At 50.0% G+C, this 16,402-nt stretch overlaps 1 protein-coding gene across 1 annotated transcript in view; it reads left to right on the forward strand.

Moving 5' to 3' along the window:
* Nucleotides 1-4,774: 4,774 nt before the first annotated feature.
* B4GALT5 (beta-1,4-galactosyltransferase 5) overlaps nucleotides 4,775-16,402 on the forward strand; it is a 46,326-nt gene continuing 34,698 nt past the window's right edge. Inside the window, exon 1 of the mRNA XM_027697469.1 lies at nucleotides 4,775-4,793. The gene's annotated coding sequence lies outside the window, so the exon portion shown is untranslated. The remainder of the gene's footprint in view (nucleotides 4,794-16,402) is intronic.

Below are 16,402 nucleotides of genomic sequence, written 5' to 3' on the forward strand. Positions count from 1 at the left end.
TTGAGAGGTGGTGCGTGCTGATTTCCAGAGTGATGTGCACATCTTTCTCCACAGGGAAACTGAGGGACTGCAAGCCTCCAACACATCAGAAACTCGGGCACTTCTGCTTTTTGATCTCAGTTTTCACAATATACTGGAATGGAGATTATGAACAACACTTCATCTGTAAATAATAAAGCTTGATTCAGAACTTAAGCTGATGAAACACAGGAAATTTCCTTGTGAATACTCGCTTCCTTTTTTCTGTGAAAATTAAAATTCAGAGTTTGCCAAGGACGTCCGGAAGTAGTTGGTCACTAAAAGGTGAATCATCAGTGTTTCCATTGAGAACATCTCTTAAAAGAAATCATACTTCTGCAAATTTGCATGTTTTTAGCTCATAATAACTTTTGGCAGTTTTCCTTGCTTTTCTGGGAAGCCCCACAAAAAAGCAGTAAGTTATATTGAATGGGATTGAGGGAGAGTGGGTGGGAATGTGGCAGAGAAGGATGGGGGGGCCTCTCTGCTCTGTGCAGCATGGCTCGTGCTCTGGGTCACAGGACAGGAAGAAGCTCCCCAGCTGTGCAGCCCAGCCCTTGACTGGCCCTTATCCTGCCCTCACAGAAATCAGAAAAAAAAATCATTGAAAGGCACCTCCGGAGAGCTGCAATCCAACCTCTGCTCCCAGCAGGGCCAGCTTGAAAGTCAGAGGAGGTTGCTCAGGGTCTTGTCCAGAGAAATTTTGAAAATCTCTGCGGATGGAGTGTCCCCATGGATGGAGCATGGATGGAGCTGCTCTGGGAGACCTGTCCTCGTGCTGCACCACTCTCAGGGGAAAGAACTTTTCCCCCCGTTGAGCAGCTGGAAGTCCCCTTGTTGCACTTCACAGCTGGTGCCTCTTTTGTTGCACAGCTCTGGCAGGAGCCGGCTCCTCCTCCCTGTAGCCCCTCTCCTCCACACCTTATAGCTGCTCTGAGTTAAAAGGAGTAGCTACATCTATTCTTGATTTCTTAAAATCTGCTCAGGCAATGGTGGAAAAGCCATTGCAGCAGAGTCGGTCGGGGGAAAGGGCATGGCTGGAATCCCCTGTGAACTTCACCTGTGGCAATGGGCTCCTGCCTTTGTCACCAGAGCAATGTTCAGTTCTGTACCAGGCTGGTGCAGAACAAGGAAAATCTTAAAACTCTCTTTCCTATTCACTCGAGTTGTGCTTGGCATGAGGAACAGGTCATCTGGTGTGAGAATGAAGGCCAAAAGTTGTACTGGTTTGCCTTCTCTTTGCTTTTGTTTTGTTTCGGGGTTTTTTGGTTTTGGCCTTGGCCTCGACCTCATTTTTTGAGTTGTTTTTGTCCCTTAAATCTTTCAACTGGCATGATCAGGAAACTCCACACTTTTGTTTTACTGGCCTTGTAGCTGTCATGTGCTTTTAATCATGAGGGACGGAAAAGGGATGACTGCAGATGTAACTCTTCAGGATGTGAGCGACCTTCTCCTCTCTGTGCCTGCTGGCCCTGGCCAAAGGGGAACCACAGATGGATTTTGGGAGCCATGGGAAGGGTTCAGGAAGGAAGGAGACTTGAGCCAGGAAAGCAGAGGCTTGGGAATGTAGAGAAACACAATCCTGGGGTCAAACCTCACAAAAAAAAAGCCAGGATCTGAAGGGAAAAAAAAGAAAAGGAAAAGGTAGAAGGAGGATCAGGGTCCCAGGGAGCCCTGTTGAAGGGGGGGGCATCAGAGGCACCAAGGGCTGCTGAGTCAAGCGAGTGTGTGAGAATAGGAAGCCACAGGAAGGAGGGGGTGCAGTTGGTCAGATCTGTGCACTGTGCCCTTCCCACTGGGTTGCAGTGCTGTCCCTCAGCGCACTGCAGGGGAAGTAACCACAACTGATATCAAATTATAACGTCTCAAACGTTCTCTGCAAAGAGATGGTGATTTTCATGTCTCATCTCTGACTCATCAGCAGGAAATACCACTGCTTGTTTGACCTGTTGGTGCCAGTGAGAAGGGGCAAGTCCATCTTACTGCCACTGAGGTAACCACTGAGCCAAGCACCGCTCTGGCATCGCAGTGCAGAGGGTTTTTCAAGGACTTGGTCACAACAGAAAGTAATCATTTTGGCAGGAGGCTATTCAGGCTGCTTCTCACTTGTGGTTTTCTGATGCACGGCTACTGAGCATCTGTTGATTAATGCATGCACTGAATGTTGCTTTTAATAGATCCCAGGAATTTCACAGTTGTTTAAGCTCATCTAAGATGATGTGGCTGTAGGTAACATAGTGTTTAGTTTTAATTCTTAAATTATACAGAGCAGCCTAAATAGATAGCTATGTAGAACACCGAGGGCAGGCCCAGATGAGTAAGTGACCAGATGTAACCTTGTGCTGGAAATGTAGGGGAAGGTGCTAATTTGCAGCCCAGGACTTGGTTCTCGCTTAGGAGTGGAGGCTGTCAGCTCTAAAGAGCAAGGGCATGCCAGATTTTCTCTAGGGTTTAGCTGTTATGACAGTCTTGGGCCTTGGAGACATTTGGGTTTGCCTTTTAGATTATCTACAAACACGGTGATCTCAGGCAGGTTGAAGTCACCCTTGAGTCAATTCTGTCTGAAACACTGAACTGCCTCCTGCAGCAGGGTGCAGTGAGACAGTGGGAGGAGGCTGGAAGCTGGAAGTGCTTCACCTAGATTTACTGTAGAACTATCCTACAAGTGTTTAAATACATCAATCACCTTCATAGCTTGGGTTTATAGTAAAAATAAAGTATTTCCTGGGGCGTGGAGAAGGTTTCAGCTCTAAACTCACCTGAAGCCAGACCCTGATTCTGGCATGGAATATGGTACAGGCCATAAGTAAGGGGTTTCAAAGACAAAATCAGCACTATTAAGAACACCAAAATCAGCACTGGCCTTAAAATGGCAGTATCTGTGACCTGCATGTGAGAAGGAAAGGCCTATGGCTACAGCACCAAAGTGCCAATAGGACAGTTATTGCTTACAAAAGACTTCATCATCCCCCAGGATTGGTCCCATCACAGCATCTGAAGATCTTGGCAGGCTGGGATGTGAATGCTGCATCAGCCTGAGAACAATTTCTGTGCAAAAGGATCATCTTCTCCCACTCCCTTCTCTCAGTATGAGACTGAGGCAGAGAGAACTGATGGCAATGTCACAGGAAGGATGAATGACCTTTGTTATCAAACTCAGGACATTTCTGTATTACAGAGGCGAAGGTTCAGCTGCCACTAAGAAGGCAGGGAAAGCATCAGCGTGTAATTTGCTTGCTTTATTGCTTGGGGGCAGATGGGAAGGATTCTCTTAGGCTGGCTGATGAAATGCTGAAAACTCTTTTTAAACCCTTCACTGTATAGATTTGTTTTTCTATCTTCTTAATGTGCCTTAGTATATATAGCATTTTATTCTCTTGTTCTCTGTCTACGTGCAGTAGACATATGCCTGGGTACATATATATACACACACTTGCATGTATAAATATAAACAAGTACACGGGCAGGCAAATTCCAGGCACTAATTCTCAGCAGATAATGTCTCTCCTGTTGCTTTGGTATCTTCTGTTCGAAACTATTGGATGCTTGGTTTGTTTGCTTTTCATTGCGTGTTTTGTCTGGTTTTGACATGCTCAATCTGGAGTTTCTCCAGGAGGAAGCAGTGACAGTGGAAATCACATCGTGTGCCCAGCAGGATGTGCCACTGTAGCCAGGCACCAAAGGTTGTGGTTCACCTGCAGTGCAAATGGGATCAGCCCCTGGAAACAGGGACCCAAAGGGCACTGGGAGGGAGTGTTCCCAAGGACACAGTCATGTCACCTGTTGGCACTGCTAGTGAGTGGTGGGACTGAGCTCCTCCCTTGCCTTGGACATGGGGATGGGGTGAGGAGGACCTTGTTGAGGAGTGACAGCCAACTTCTCTGCCCCTGTTTGCTTTTCAGGGAAATGCAGCTCTCCTGACCCCAACCCCATGTCCTCATTTTTGGCACCGGGTGCTTATTGGTGCTGGCTTGTGCCCTGCCACACACCAGCAGCTGCTCTGCCGGGCTGGCAGCACACGGGGCTGTCCCCATCCACAGAGCTCACTGACCTGCCAGCAGACAGGCTCTGCTGGGTGCATGGTTCAGACACTGACAGGTGGGGCCAGGAGGTGCTACCCCAGAGACAGGACATAGAGGAACTGTCCTCTCTTGTTTTTGGTTTTAAACAGTGAATTTTTCTGACTGCGAATTCAGGCATTTCATGAATTTCAGAGCTGGTGCTGTGCCGTGACTCATCGAGTCCCCTCTCGCAGCAGTGTGTGATGGGCCTTCTGTCTCACAACGTGACTCTCCCAGCACAAATGGGCTATGTTTAGTGACAGGCTTCGGCAGGAGGCAGTTGCTATTTTACAAATGCCTAAACTGAGGGAGAGAGAGGCTGGAGAAATGGCCCCGAAACAGACAGCAAGTCAACGGGTGAGTTGGGAAGCATCTCACATGGGCCCCTCCACCTGCCCTCTGACCAACACTTTATCTCGAGACCCGCAAAGACTGGGGAAATCTGCTCCCACTTTTTCACCCTGATGTCCCAGTAAAGAGGTTTTGGTTTGTTTACCAGCACAGACGACTCTCACTTACTTATCTGCCCTTTCTGCCCACTGCAGGCAACCAGCCAGATGGGCTGGAGCTCCGTGGTGCAGCTCCACAGCCATGTCTTCTGCCAGCCCCAGGGATGGGACACAGCCACATTGCACCAGGCCAGTGGGTCCTGCAGGCCCTGACTCTTCTTCCCAGCAGTGGCCTCTGAGTGCTTCTGCACGCTCAGGAAATGAGGTGAGAGAAGGCTGTGATGACTAAGTGCCTCCCTTTCCCAATTCTTCCTGAATGTCTTCCTCGAGTCAATCTACTTTACTCTTTAAAGGGATGTTCGATCCTTCATTTCCAACCAGCATTGCTGGTTCAAGCCTCCCCCATCCTGCCCTAGGTGTGATTTCCGGAGTGTAACTATGTATTTGGTGCCTGTGTATCCATCCCGGAATTTGATGGCACATTGCAAGTGTGCCTGTGTATGGGGATGGCAGGGAAAGATGACAGCAGTAGAAACTGTCATTTGTAAGTTAAGAAAAACAAATAAAATAAGGAAAAATTCAGTTATGGACAGGCCACAATTAGCACTTAAAAAATCAACTGATTCCCTTTCCAGTCCCCAAAGGCAGCAGAGGCCATAAGCAGCATCTCAGGAGACAAAGAGCAGGGCAATCAGATGCAACCTGGCTCCCGATACTCCTCAGTATATTGAAATCATGGAAACTTCTAGTATCTGCAGCTTCCTCTGGCATCCAGTCCTCATTGGGCTGATCAGAGCCATTTCCTTTTCTGGTCTGGACCTGGCTGCCACCAGCTTCCTTGGACATGGGTCCCTGTGCTGCAGGGACCATGAACGTTGTGTCCCCCTTCACCCTCGATGGGCAGGCGAAGGTGGAACTGCAGGAAGCTGCAGGAAGCTTGGCCTTGCCTGTCCCCTGCTCTCCTCCCTGCACAGCAGCCCTCACTGCCTGCCCCTCCACCTGGGCCTGGTTTAAGTGCTGAAAACTTGTTTCTTGAGGGCAGGGTTTATCTACTCTCTGGATTACATTCTTGTTGGTATATGAATTGAAAGTTCTTCCTCCTTCCTTATTAAAGACTATCCTGAAAGTCCTTTTGTCAGAGGGAATTAACAAATCTTTGTGACAACTCTGATAAACAGTGTTTGGTTAGCTGGATTACATTTACTGGGACCAGCCCCAAATGAGTCCAAGTATCTGTTGTGAGGTGCATCTGCTGTGACATGTCTACAAACAAATGGCAATGGGAAAAGAGAACAACTGAACAAACAACTGCATTTCTCGCTCAGGGCAGTAGCCTGGAGCTGCTGGGCACTCCCAGGACTTGTCACCTCATGCTCACGTGAGCAGTCTGCTCCCAGCTGCCTCCAGAGCTGCCAGCCCTTGCAGGAGCCCTTACAGGGCCCTTCCAAGAAAGATGCCAGTCTTCTCTGCCCTTTGCCAGTAATGGGATGGCCTGGCAAAGGTAGCAGGGACACAGGGAAGCACATGGGGTGAGCACCCCAAAGTGTGATTTAACGCCAGTGTGCACGCAGATGTCCCAGCTGCTCTTGCCAGCTCTGCTCAGCAGCCCTGCTGCAGCCAGCCAGAGATCTCTGCCCATGGCTGTTTAGCAGATTGTTGGGAATCCAAGCAGTAGGACCTAGAGTTTTTGGGAGGCTCTGTTACCCTGTCCATGGTGCCTCTGCTGGGAGAGTAAAGTTTCACAGCTGAAATGATGTGGGTATCCAGCAAAGTGAGAGCAGAGAGAAAAATAATCACCTGAATGTGCTGCCTCCTGCTCTGCCTGGTACACCAGGCACTCTCACCTCTCCTTCCTGCCAGAGGCTGCTGCTGGTGGTTTTTACGGGCATTCTCTGAAGTGTCTCCCTAAAAGAATGTTCTGCTGCTTCTGTTATCTCTGCAATCCCTCATCAGGACAGAAAATGCTTTGTTGATAAAGCACAGCTCCTGTTCACACTTACTCCACAAATCACTTTTGACACACAACACACGGGCCCCATAGGACACAGAGGGACATCCCTTCCCATGGCCCTGTGGCCTGTCTGGCCCGGAATAGAGAACTCCTGCAGCCTGAAGCAGAGATAAGGGGAGAAGTATGGATTTGAGGGAGGCAAAGTGAAAAAGCAACAACAACAAAGATGTAACGCTGGCAGGAGGGGTAACTATCCCATAGGAAAGAGGGGATATATTACAAAAGAAACAGAAAGAACTAATGGGAGGAACTCTGTCTAGCTGCGATGGGCTGTTAAGCACCCACTCAGGTGCTCACTCCCCTCCAGTCAGATGGGGGAGAGAATCAGGAGGGCAAAAGGGAGAAAAAAACTAGTGGGCCGAGATGAAGGCAGTTTAGTAAGTGAAGCAAAGCTGCACAAGCAAGCAAAGCAAAATGAGGAATTCAGTCACCACTTCCCATCAGCAGGCAGGCATTCAGACATTTCTGGGAAAGCACATAAGGGATACTTGGGAAGACAAACACCATAACCTTGAATATCTCTATTTCCTTATCCTGTCCCTGAGCTTTTATTGCTGAGCATGATGTCCCGTGGTGTGGAATATCCCTCTGGTCACTGGAGGTCAGCTGTGTGTCCCCCCCAGCCTCTCACCTCCCCAGCCTCCTCACTGCGGGGGCAGAGTGGGAAAAAGAAAAGGTCTTGATGCTGTGCCAGCCCTGCTCAGCAGTGGGTAAAGCACTGGGTTGTTATCAATGTTGGTTTAGTCAGAAATGCAAACCACAGCACCCGACCAGGCTGCTGCAGAAACTCTGCTCCACCCCAGCCAGACCCAGTGCCACAGCTGGAGGAGAGCCTGGTGGGAAAAGAGCAAGACCCAAGGGCAAGGGGATTACTTCTTTCTTGGCAAGGCCATTCTGCTGGGATCCTCTTTTCTTTCCAACAAGAGGTCAGCTCTGCCAGCCTCCTTTCACCCCTGCAATAACTATTCTGATAGATCCAGCTGCTCCTCTCTGCCACATCCATCCAGCCGTGGCACAGGGATTGAAGTGGGTGCCTTGCCCATTGCTGTAGTGCTGCTGCCTGTGTCTGTCCCCAGCTGTGGGGTGAGATGAAGCTGTAACCAGCAGCTCCCCATGCTCTGAAAGCCAGGGGAAAGCCCGAGGGTCAGGCCTTTGGCTGGTACTCCAATTATTTCAGGGTCATTGCCTGAAAAATGGTTGCATGGTCTCGGAGTTCTGACTGGGATGTGTAACATCACATCCCTCCACCCCAGCAAAGCGGTGGTGGCTCAAAGTGATCCGTGCTATTCTAAACCCAGAAATCTGCAGCGCCAGGGAAAACATTAACAAAAAGCTGCTTGTTTAGTTTAAAATGCCCTTACAAACTAAACAGCTTAAATTCCAGGTTCTGTACAATGAACTGCACAGTGTAAAAATTTTTTCTTGGTTTATCTGAGAAAAGTATGCCAGTGGCAAAGCCAAGCCGGGTTTGTTGTTGTAACTAGGCACCGTTCTCAGCAAACTCGCCTGCTAGCTGCAGTCGTTGTGAATAACTAATGGATGTTGCATAAGAAGAGAAACTCTGCAAACCTGGCTGAAACCAGCTGTCATGCTGGTAGAGCAGGGAGCACCTCTCGAGGTGGTGATCATTTGGGGACACAGCAGTTGGGGCCAGCAGACCCATTAGGTTGTCACAGCCAGCCACCTCTGTATCACAGACCACGTAGTATCATCTGTAAAACCCTGTAATGACCCCCCTAGCTTGTATTTCAGGGAGGTGGGATGCATGGCTGACACTTAAATTCCATGCAATTACACTACTTTGTTGGGTGACAGCAAGACATGAAGAAACTATCGCTTCCACTTTTGCTCTTACAAAATTCAGCCTGACTTTCAGTTGGAATATTTCTGGCTGCAGTTATGTCATGTGGTCACTTAGGTGGTTGATAACACGCAAGGAGGAGCCCTGGTGTCTTGGTTAAATTCCAGTTTAGAGAATCATATTCTGCTTTGCCACAGCTTCCACCATTCCTGTACTAGCTGGTGATGCTCTCCCTTTCCTGCCCTGCCCAACATCCCAGGGTTACTCCACCCTGTCATCTGCAGACCCTGGCGTGGGCTTGGGCAGAGATCCTGAGGTTCCCAGAGAAAATACCAGAGCAGGGTCAGCCTGATGGTGGATTGCAGCCCCTGTTCCTGTTCCGATGGCACAAAAAACCCTGTCACGCCAGAGACATGGTGTCCCTGGGGAAATGCTCTGCCTCTCTCAGGACCCACCCTGGCAGGACTGCTGTCTTTCCCTGGGGGCAAACAGACCTGGGGCCGGGGCTGGTGCTCCTCTTTGTGGCTTTCCTGGGCAGATGGTTTGTACAGGCTCAGCAAATCCATCATGCCCGAAAGGTGCTGACCTATCACATGCACACACACAACTGCACAGCACCTCCACAATGAACCTGATGCTTCCAGAAGGTGTTGGTCTTGCAGCACGTGGACTGTGTGATGGACCAAAAAACACTGTTCTTCCTGATTTTTGCTGTGTGGCAGCACAGCTGGGGCTGCTGTACAGCGCTGCTGGCCAGCCTGCACATCCCTGGCTGCTGTAAATGTCTCTTCTCTCCAGGTACAACATCTAGGCTGAAAAAGAGCAAGTATCTGAGGAAAAGCAGGCAGGCAGCAAGCTCATCTTCAGGGATGGCTGCGGCTGCAAAATAAGTCACTTCCAGATGCCTTATGATCCCTTGCAGTGAGGGCATTAAATCAATACCTATTTCACTCCTACAGGCAGGGTCCTGCTTATGTCAACAGCTGATGCTTCAAAGCATTAAGTAATTACAAAAGTGAACTGCCCTGCAGAGTGAGATATGCGGCGGAGTAAAGATCTCTTTAGACCGGATTGTTGTGACTGATGCTGTGTAACCTCCAAGGATACTCGAGAGACACTTTGCCCTTGAATTCTGTGGAGAAAGAAGGACAAGGGATTTGTGCGTGGCACCTCCTGGCCTTGTGTGAAGGTCACGGGAGGGATGATCATGGTGAGCATTTTCTGGAATCAGTGCTGTGAAGACAGGGTGTGAGCGGTGCTGCAGGTGCTGCATGGTGCAGGTGTGTGCCCTGCCCTTGGTGGCAGCTCAGGTCTTTGTCACCAGCCTTGCATTGTTGAAATCAGTCATTTACCCTTGGTAAAGCCAAGCCAATGTCTGGGAGCAGGCAGTGCTGAGCGCTTGCCCTTGCTCCACTCCAGACTCCTGCAGGCAGTGTCGGCATCGGGCCCTGAGTCCTGGGGGCCAGGGGCAGTCTGTGTGCATTGTTTGCAGCCCCAGGTTCAGAGTCCTGCTGGTTTGGCTGTTACACACTCAAACCCTGAGCTTCCCTTTTTCCTTCATGCTGGGGAATTTCTGGTTGTTGATTTTGCAGAAGCACCCAGCAAACCCGAGTAACGCAGGGAAGCAATCGCAGGCTGCCTGAGCATGGAGGAAGCTACACATTTGGCATTCGAGAAAATGTATGCAAATAGCTTTTCCAAGGTGTTCTCATCACCATCCACGTTTAAAGCAATTAAACCTCCTTCAGAGTGACACTTCCATGCAAAAAACATTATACAGCACGTCGCCAAACTTCAGCACAGCCAAATAAATCATTGGAGGCAACGATTCTGGGCTCTGAACTGTTGTTCTCCAGATGAGGAATAAATCAGCTGCAGCAGCAAGAGCAGCAGCTGTTTTTAGAGCTGGTAAAGGTCTCTTTAGCTTGACTTCACCTTCTCTGCTCTCAGTTGCGCTCGCTTCTGCAAAGATTTGACAGTCAGATATTTATAGAGCGACAGCAGGAGTCCCACTGCAAACAGGATCAAAATCAAGCATGAAAGGAAATCATCAGGATTTCCTCAGAATAAAATAAATATAGTAAAGGTGCAAATGTTCCTTCAGGGGAAAGTAAAAGCACACGGCACAAATGGTGCCAGTGCCAAAAGCAGGCAGTAATTAAGCCTAGAGGAGAGGGAATCTGGAAGGGCGGGGGTGCTGGTTCCAGCAGATCACTCTCATGGGCTGAGCTGCTTCCTAAGCCTTGATTCAGCACATGCCTAAGCCCTGCTGAGGTCGGGGACTTTCAAGCAGGTATTCGAGTGCTCTGTCGGATTGCAGGTTAGGGGAGGGGAGAGCGATGCGCGGCTGAAACGGGCGCCTCTCTCACCTGGCGCCGTCACTGACTGTGCAGCCAAACACGGCGTGTGTTGGTGTCACCTGGCTCGTGTCAGCACCGCATCACTGCTCTAACGGGAGCGAAACGCCCAGAGGACGGTCCTGCCTGGTACCCAGCTCCCACGGAGCTCTTTCCAGGCTGCATTACAGCTCATCACAGCAAACGTTGAGCCAGGCGGGCGCTGCCCGGGGGCTGCTGCAGGAATCGGCAGCGCTACGGCAAGGGGGGGACAGCAGGGAGAGCTTTCCATCCTGTCATCTTCATGGGGACATGTGTCATATGGGGACCTGGAAAACAAATGCCCAAGCTCCTGTTGGCTGTGGAGAGCAAGGCAAGCCTCCCCTCCCTCATCTGACCAAGATGAGCAGGAATCTGTGCCGTGTTCCCTGTGCGGCTTCTGAGCCACAAACCCCAAAGCAGAGCCTGACCTTGCTACGATTTTAAGAGAAATGAAAGGCTGCACATGTTTTAAGAAAGTCCTACAAGCCCATTCCTTGTACATCAAAGGGCAGTGACTACAGAGGCAGTGCCTGGGTGGTCAAGAGGTTCATCTCTTTGCCTTTCTAATTAAATATTTATTCCAGTTAATCAAAATCCAAGCCGGGAAGAAGGTTAAGATGGCTGGAAGGCTTCATACTTTATTCCAGCAACATATCCAAATATATTCACAGAATTAATTAGGATTTTGCTGTGTGCCTGGGAGTGCAAGGAGGGATTCAGAACGGAGCCATTCCATAGGGTCACCTGGGCAGTTTGGTACTCATCAGCAATTGAGTGGAAATGGTTAAAATCCCCTCGGTTGTAGCTATTGAAGGAAATAGGCATTATTTTGCTGCATGGCAAAAGAATTTATATTCTGCATTTGAAACACCATATTTAATGGGGCTGTGGAAGGTTCTTATTCACCATGCAACCATCTTCTCCACTTGGGAATCCAATTACGCTGTTGGCCTTTGTGAGTTAATTTTGCATTACATAATTATGAGTTAATAGAAAGTAATTTCCTCTGAAACGTTCTTTTGTTCCTGGTTGTCCTTGTCCCTGGATGTGTGGAAGGCAGTCACATTTCTACGTGGTGTGAAGGCGTGAAGTCAGAGGGAGAATTTCATCTCACTTTCTTGCCTCCGCTGTTAGTTTTGAAATGCAGCTGTGTATCTGAAGAGTCCAGATGTTTCTTTTCCATCCTTGCCCCCTGGTAGGAGTTAGGCAGGGTTTCACCTCTGCCTGCACTGCCCTTTCATCTGGTTTTGCCTGATGTCCTTGCAACCCTCACAGGCCAGGGAAGTGCAGCACTCTTCCACCCCATCCACAAACAAGGCTGGCCCCAGTGGAGAGCTTTCTGGCATTCTTCTCTTGACCTGCTGGTGTACTGGAAATGGCCTGTTTATTTTCTGACTCTTGGACAGCTTGTGCTATTTGGCAGTATTTTACCCCAGCCATTGTCACAGCTTTTTGAGAGGGACTTTGTTAAGTGGTATTTTAAAATCTGGATAAATTATTTGCACTGAATTACACAATAATTCTATCTCTTGTTGTCTGAAATTTCCTTCCTTGGGAAATTTTGGAAAGTAGGGCCTGATTTATTCCCTTGACTGAATATTTAGATCTGAAAGGCATTTTAAGAGTCTTTGCCTAAGTCCACTTTGTCTGGGACAGATGATCAGCCTTCAGAGGTGGGCTGACGCAGAGGGAATGAAATCACTTGAATCTCTGCAATGTGCCATGAGAAGATAAACATTTTAGCCTGTTTCTCTGATGAGAGCTCTCTGATGAGAGCTACCTTCCAAGTGAACATGGAGCTCTGCAAAATCATTTCTGTGGATACTGCCTCCTTTTGGGAGCTATGACACATCTGTTGACTGTGGTAGAATGAGTCATCCCTATGGTTAGGCACACGTACAGGTGCTATTAAGATCAGAGCCCTAATAGCCTTGTTAGAAAGTGTAGTGGGTGGCATAATCTGAGAACTGGTCTACAGCACTCCTGCGTGCAAGGAACACCTTTCAGCATTCCGTGGAGCTTTTCCATCCTAATGAACAAATACCTGCTTTTGGTTTCCTTTCTGTTACTGCCGACACGTCGATGTGAGCTAAAATAGCTGCACCCGTGGGTGGCAGTGGTCTAATACCCAGCCGAAAATGCCAGGGCCGCTTAGGTGTGCTCTTATTGCCAAATTAAGTACACACCCTGTTGTGTCTTTCTGAAAACCTGCTGCATCAATAATTATGTCTCTGATCTGGCACATGGCATACGTTGAGTATTCATTGCACACGCTGGGGCTGTGGGTGTACATGTAAAAAATATTTACATTCCTACTGTGCATGCATCCTCTGTGTCCTGCTCCTGCTCAGAGCCTGGGATGACACTGTGTTGCCTTTAAATAGAGCTGGAGCGAGCCCCATGCTGCAGAGAGACATTTAGTGAAACGTAGAGGGAGCACATTGCTTTTGCAAGGCCAAGAGCTGGTCAGCATCCAGTCCACCCCAAGTCTCCGTCTGTCTCTGAGCGACACAGCTCAGGTTCCCACTTTGCTCACAAACCATCTGGCAGGAGAAACTCCAGGGAAGAGCCAGAGCAAGCAGCATTGCTGAGCAGCTGGAGGGCTGACACGGTGCGATGCTGCTTGTCCTCACCTTTATAAATGGAGGCATTTTCCTAATCACAGGCAGAAGTCTGTTCTGGAAAGTCTCTACCATTGGGGCTGAAGGTACCAGAAGCTGCAGAGTCCATGACAAAGACTGCAAAGCTGGTGAGGGCTGTGACATCCTTGCTGCAACCTGTCCTTCACTGAACTGGCATAAAAAAGATTATCTGCCCAGATGAGATAGTCCACATCCAGTCTCTGTGGAAAGCAACAGTAAGAGATGGGCAGTTAAAGTGGAACAGCCCTTTAACGACTGTTTCAAATTCCAAACTGCAGAATTATGTGCCAGCCCTTTTACCTGCTCTGGGCTCATCTCCTCTAAGGGTCTGCTGCTGACCCTGCCAGCCAGTGCTCCCCAGCCCTGTGTCTCCCTATGGCCCTTGGCAGCACGTGGCACTGCCCATCCAAGGTCCAAGACCTTGGGGCACTTCCCAGGCGGATGGCTTTGCTCCTTGGCCCCGCTCTCCCACGGCCATTCCGTGGCCTGCCCCGCTCTGCCCAGCCCGGCCATGGCCAGGATTCATCAGGAGAGAGCAGTGAGAGCACCACGCTGGGCTCCCACACCCAGCACTTGAGCAACTGTGTTGGTGCCACTGTGAGGGTGCAGCTCCAACCTCCCCAGACTGCACATGGTGCAATAGCGTCCGTACCCTCCCTCCAAGCACCGAACTCGAGCTGGGGCACCCCGAGCCATCAAAACAGCTCTCCCTCCAGTGATGCAAAATGCCTTTTATGTGGAGACATGCTCTAAGGGTGCAGCTACGTCTTCTCAGGAGTGTAGGTGCACTGGCAGGACCTGTCCCTCCGTTCCTGCTCATGGCCACGCACCAACAGACCTTGCCTTCCCCTTGAGGCTGTCGGCAAAGCTGCTCACACAAGCCTTCCTTAAAGTGTCTCGGGCACCACTGATACCTTAAACTCTGAAGAAAGTGGGACTTTGCTCATCCCCCCAGGCTGGGAGGGCTGGAGCAGCTGTTGCAGGCTGGAGCGTGGCAGGTGGAGGAAGGTGGTGGGGCAGTGCCAGGGCTCCCCAGGCACGAGCCACCCGCACACTCCCTGCAACAGCACTGCTTGGGAGTGCTCCCACCCCAAGTCCTAACCTGGCCATGTGGAACGATCTGAGACATTGAAACCTCTCCTTCTGTTTAACTTCATTTTATTTTATTGCAAGAGGGCGAAGGGAGGGAGAATAGCTTTGGCTGGGTGCAGTGGAGAGGCAGGGCAGGGAAAAGAGGGGAAGAGACCAAGCAAAATAAAAGGGTCAAAGTGAAGTCGGTTGACTGGAGCTGAGTGGAGTCCTGGGAGAGAGAGGGAAGGGAGGTGAGTTAGAGCAGGGCAGCAGGGCAGGCATGTCCCACGTGGCTCCAGGGCTTCCCTGACTTCACTCATCTGTGACAGTCCCCATTGCGGCACCCAGGGCCTAGGAGCCAGTTTCTGGGTGGCTCCTCCAGCAATGTCATTGCTAATTAAATACGTTCTATAGGTTAGATTATTGGTTGTGACGATGTCTCACATTTGACCATGTCTGCATCAAACAAATCATAAACTAAGCAAGAAATCTTCTTGGGTTTCCTTGCCCAAGGCATCCTTTTAGGAGTTGGCTAAACGCTACTTTGTGAACAGCAAATCCAGCTGCCACTTGGCCATGCAGTTCTGCTGCAGTGCTGTATGCTCCCAGAAATTCAGAGGGCTCAGGATTTAATTTGTTTCAATGAAGGTGGTGGCGGAGTGGCAATCCTGGAAAACAAGAACAAGTACCAGTTTCCTCATTCCTGAAGTTAATGCAGCTCATGAAGCCTCTCCAGGGAAATCCCTGCTTTCCTGCTCAGCTTCCTCAATCTTGAGGATCCTCTGCCCTCGAGATCCTTCCGCTCCTTAGTACATTAAGAAAATTAATGCCTTACCTTTTAATGAGAGATTTCTACTTTTCTGCTAAAACCTGCTCTTTTTTTCAATCTTCATTTTTATCTCCTTCCTCCTCTGAGAATCTGTGTATCTAACAGAAACACGTTTATGTCCTGTTTGTCAGATGCAGGAACTGTTTTCTTTATGTGCTCTTACTGCATCCAGGCTGTAAGGGGGGCTAATCCTTCCTGGGATTACTGTGACACACAGCCATACCTGGAGAATCCTTTATCCCAGTGTCTGGCCCCGGGCTGACATGGGGCTGGTGCTGGACAACACCCAGCCCCCAGCCAGGCAGTCATCACGTTGTGGGGTCCAGTGTTTGGATTGAGCAATGCCTTGCTCCCTGCTGGGAAGAGGCTCATCCTCAGGATGTGGGAGCAGTTCGGGGGACACACACCAGACACATCCTGGCAGATGGTCTGTCCCCACCTCCTACCCCACAGACCATCATTCCTGAGGGTGCTGCTGCCTTCGCTGCCCACCCTGGGTGGAGGCAGCTGGCTGTGCCTGGCCCACAGCCTCCCTTCCTGCCTGGAGACTGGGCTTGGTTGTCTCGGCACTATCTGCTGGTGAAGTAAGAATTACCTCTCCCTCCGGCCTCCCCCGAGCAAAGTCAGCAATCACAAACGAGGCAAAAAACAGTGCTCTATGCACTGGGCTGGGCCCCATCTGCTCTGCAGTTACTTCTGGCTCCCTCGATGGGGATGGTGTTTCTGGTCTCCCATATTTTCATTTTCAGGCATCTCCGCATCTCATTCCAACTCCTCCTACGCAAAATGGGGGAACTGCCCACAAATGTGTGCAAAACTACTTAATTACTCTGTAACCGACTGGGCTGCTGGTTGCTGGTCGTGCTGATTATTGTGCTGACCGTGATGCCTTCGCCCCCTCTTCCCTTCCACCCATCTGTGCCCATCACCTCCTCTCCAGCTGTGCCTCCTCCTGCACAATGTCCGGGGGCACCCAGCACTCGCCCAAACATACCCCTGCTGCTTGGTGGGCTGGGACGGGGGGTTCAGCCCTTGCTCTCCTGGTGCTGCGTGTCCCAGGTGCAAAACTGGGTGTCCCAGGTGCACAACTGGGTGTCCCAGGACCACGGCTGGGTGCCCTGCACCATTGATGAATGTCCCGG

Source organism: Neopelma chrysocephalum, unplaced genomic scaffold (assembly GCF_003984885.1).
Source record: "Neopelma chrysocephalum unplaced genomic scaffold, ASM398488v2 Primary Assembly neopelma1_119, whole genome shotgun sequence".
Classification (NCBI taxonomy): domain Eukaryota; kingdom Metazoa; phylum Chordata; class Aves; order Passeriformes; family Pipridae; genus Neopelma; species Neopelma chrysocephalum.